We start from the raw sequence: 3,790 nt of genomic DNA, 5'->3' as shown, positions 1-3,790 counted from the left end.
ACCCCCTAACTTTTGGTGTGGAACTGATTGTTGTAGTCGGACATGTAAAGCGTCTCCGGCAACACCCCTAATTTTTTTATGTTTGCTTTGTAATATGGATAATTGATTGTTCTGCTCGGATGTATAAAGTGTCTTCGTCAACACCCCTGATTTCGTTTGCACCAGGCCTTTATCACATCGATCATACTCCGGGTTCGTAGTTGCTATGCATAACCACAAAGAAACGAATATTGTAGAAAATAACATATTTCAAATATTAAAAAAATATTCATGTACATATGGATGAAGGTTATACAATCATAACATTTAATATAAATGGGACAAAGAAAACATAACGAGTCGGGCTATCTGCCACTTCTTTTTCTTGCTCATCTTGGTCGACCTAGCCACTTCTTGGAGAACGAATGCTCATCCTATTGATTTGTCCAGTAAAGGAAGCTATATTTATCTACATGGAAACACATTCTCCTTGATATTTCTAGAAGGCTTGATAAATTCTTCTAGCACCTTTGAGGTCAGCGTTGATAGTGGCCGGTTCTCCCTGAAGATTGTGATATTTGAGCTTGAGGTGCACCGAAGAGGCTATAACATCCAATGTAACAACAAAAGGTCTTCCTAGGATATAGTTATAGACACTTCTACGATGAACAACGAGGCATTATGAATTCTCGCCTACGGAAACCATCAGCTTCACATAATCCCAAGGATGGGTGGTTGTTCCATTGAATGCCTGGAGGTTAGAGCCTTCATACGACCATAAGTTGTCCCTATCAAGGCCCATCTTCTCTAACAACTCCGAGTATATAATATCACAAGTGTTGCCACCATTAATAAGGACTCGGGATACATAAAGCTACATGATTGTTGCTGTGATTATCAAGGTAAGATTACATTGAGGACACCTCCGACCTTTTCTAAGCCCCAAAATACCAACATAGGTCGACCATGAATCTTTGTTGACGTACTTGTATCCTTTTTGTGAATGGTCAAAATCTCGACAATCTTTTTATTCATAGTTCCCTTTGAGGGGGATTTTCCAAGGGTGCTCCTCTAGTAATGGCAGCGATGTACATGAGCTTTCCTTTGATGGCCTCCTTGCTTTCACCATTGATTTCAACATCTTCCGTCTCCGAGGGGGATTTACCTTTAGGTGATTCCTCCCTATCTCTCTTTCCCCCTTGGATGTATTCGGCCAGCCAACCCCTCTTAATCAAACCCTTAATGGTATCCTTCAACTGGATGCAATCATCGATGTTATGGTTGTGACCCTTGTGAAAGTGGAAGAACTTCGAATTATTAGTGTGAAATGTTTCTCTGACGGGGCCAGGATATCAGACTCCTCCCTTATGAAATTCGGTGTTGGCGCAGTCTTGGTAGATCTTCTTCCGAGAAATAGTCAGAGGGATGTACTTGTCATATTGCCTTTGCATGCCTTAATCACATTCGTCTTGACATTGGTGGGACTTCTTCTTGTATGGGCGACTAGAGTTGGCTTTGACCGAAGTGGGATATTTGAAGCGCGTATTCAACTTATCCTCTAAGACCATGTAAGACTCAACCATGGTCAGCATCTCTCAGAAGGCCATTCACTTTCTTCCTCCCTATCTTCAACCTGAAGGGATGATCCCTTAGAAGGCCATTCTCAATTATCCAAAATTAAAGGCCCTTTATAGCCCCTTCAACCTCAAAAGCAACTTACATGAACCGATTGATGTAAGACCGTAAGCTTTCTTTTTTTACCTTAGATGATTCTGCTCAAATAGGCTTCAGTTACTGGTTGTCGCTTCTAGGAACTAAAGTGCACATAAAACCATTCATAAAAATCAGTTCATGACTTAATGCTCATGTCAGGTAGACCATTGAACCATAGACGGGCTGGTCTGACTAGGGTCAAGGCAAACATCTTACATTTATATGCTTCGTCAGCATTGAAGTAGTTCAGTTGCTCATTGATGAGTTGAAAATGCTTGTCGGGGTCTCCCTTTCCATCATATTCGCCCAATTTTGGTGGTTTCTCCATGAATTTTGGTATCTTACTTTCCAAAATACCGACAGACAGTGGATGCTTTGGCTGCACCATTCTCGATTAGTCTTTTGCTTGAGTCAAGGAAAAAGTCTTGTTGCCTCGGTCTCCCTCAAGGATTTTGGGAGGAGTTTGTCACTTCTTGCTCTTATGTTGATATCTCGACTTAGGAGTTTCTTATTTCTTCGCCCCAGTTAGCTCCGGGACAATAATATGAGTCCTTTTTGACGCAACCTCTTGGACAGTGTTTCCGCAAAGATGAGTGTTATGGAGGATCTCTTAGAGGAATTGGAGCCTTTCTTAGAATGTGTGTGAATTTTTTTTTCGAATGAGGTTGTGCATATTATTCAATATTTTGTTTGCACCTTGCAAACTGAGGGTCGCTTGTAACACTTGGAGGCCACACAATGCTTCTGGTTGCAAGTCTGGAGGTGGAACAAGAGGTTCGATTGGAGTTGGTTGAACATATTTGACTATCTAAGAAGCTTGAACCAAATCTGGATGCAATGGAATCGACGTTCCTAGATTTGCAATGCTTTGCGGAAGAGGTAGAGGCGGTTGATTGATTGTTGCTAGAGCAGCAAAGACCGATTCGCGCGCGTGGCGGAAAATCGAGTGGCTTTGGAATAAACCATCACTTTAAGTCGTAAGAACTAGAGATATGGAATTTAGTGGAATATAAATTGAGATGATGCTTGTCTGGATCAAATGTAATATCTTCGTGTTCGATTCTAAACATTATTGATTCAGTAACCCAAGGAGGTTATAAATTTACGAATCGAAGAACGATCGTTAAATCGTGAAAATCGTATAAATCAGAATTCAACTCCCATAGACAATGTCACTGTTATGTTAAGGAATCATAATTAGATGAAAAAGAGGTGGTGATTATGGATTGAAGCTTCAGACACAACAAAAAGGGGCTGACCTGCAAGATTAACATACCAACGTTCAAATCAGTATGTGAGAAAGAAGAAAGAAGTGAAATTGAATTTGAAACGCGTTCCTTAAATTTGGCGTCTTCTCTATTTATAGTAGAGAGGAAATAACAAACTCGATATTTGTTAGAAGCGAATTGCAGAGAACCGTTGGATGCAGTTGTAGTTTAGATTTTTGTTAGCGTCATGAGAAGAATTCTCGTGTGCTAAGAATATTCTGAAAGGATTATTATTCCTTGTACTAAAAAATTATATAAAACACATCTATTTATATCTATTAAATCAAATGCATCAAACTATTTTACAACACTTCAACTTTTTTTGTGCCACATTATTTATTTTGCCATGTGGCATGTCTCAAAATCCATTTTCAATTTTCAAAAGGTCAAAACATATTGTTACTCTCTACAAAAGGTCCTGGATTCGAATCCTAACAAATGCAAAAATACAATAATCTGATATTTGATTCTTAACTTTGTTTATTTTAAAAAATATCACATTGATTTGGGTTCGAATCCTCACAATAATTTTTTTTTTAATAAAATACATTATAAGACAAATGTAATTAGTTTTTTTATTGAAACTCAACTAATCTTTTTTCAACATACAACTAATTTGCTCATATATTATTTTCATAAACTTTATACAATACTATTCATATTTGTCTTAAAATAATTTCTTAATTATAAAAAAAAATAACTTGATTATCTTTTACTTAGTATCTCTAAAATAATATTGTAACTCAATTTTTCCTTTCTTCTTGGACTTTGCCTAATTTTAATTCTAATATTATTATTCTTTTACCCAAAGATAAGAATGTTGGCTTTAT

This window comes from Lathyrus oleraceus, chromosome 3 (genome assembly GCF_024323335.1).
Source record: "Lathyrus oleraceus cultivar Zhongwan6 chromosome 3, CAAS_Psat_ZW6_1.0, whole genome shotgun sequence".
Classification (NCBI taxonomy): domain Eukaryota; kingdom Viridiplantae; phylum Streptophyta; class Magnoliopsida; order Fabales; family Fabaceae; genus Lathyrus; species Lathyrus oleraceus.
The sequence above is the reverse complement of the archived record's forward strand: the minus strand, read 5'-3'. Positions refer to the sequence as shown.